This window comes from Egretta garzetta, unplaced genomic scaffold (genome assembly GCF_000687185.1).
Source record: "Egretta garzetta isolate BGI_Z169 unplaced genomic scaffold, ASM68718v1 scaffold14, whole genome shotgun sequence".
NCBI lineage: Eukaryota > Metazoa > Chordata > Aves > Pelecaniformes > Ardeidae > Egretta > Egretta garzetta.
In genome coordinates, this window is record NW_009259588.1 from 6434707 (window position 1) to 6435113 (window position 407).

Here is a 407-nt window from a genome sequence, read left to right on the forward strand (position 1 = left end):
CGGCTCCACGCGGCCGAGGGTCTGGGCCCTGAAGTTTCTGCTCATCAGCAATCCCGTAGTACAGCCACGACAGCCTCAACGAGCGACTAACGCTCGCTGCAAACACCACTTCCAATGCCGACCTACTGCGCGGGCGAGGGAAAAGGGCACAGGAGCTTTGACCGCTCAAAATAGAAACGGATGAAAAAGAAACAACCTTGGATGAAGCCTCCGTAAAAATCCTCAGTGGAAGACTTGAGTCCTTTCAGCTAACGACAAGAAAAAAAACCTACAGAAACCTCAGAGACTGTTGTTGTGGAAACACTGCCTGTTGGCTGAATGCACTTCACTGTAACACAACTGGGGCCGCTTTGCCGAGCGCCCCGGGCGTCACTTGGACGGGGCGAGTAGTTCTGCCCCCCCTGTGT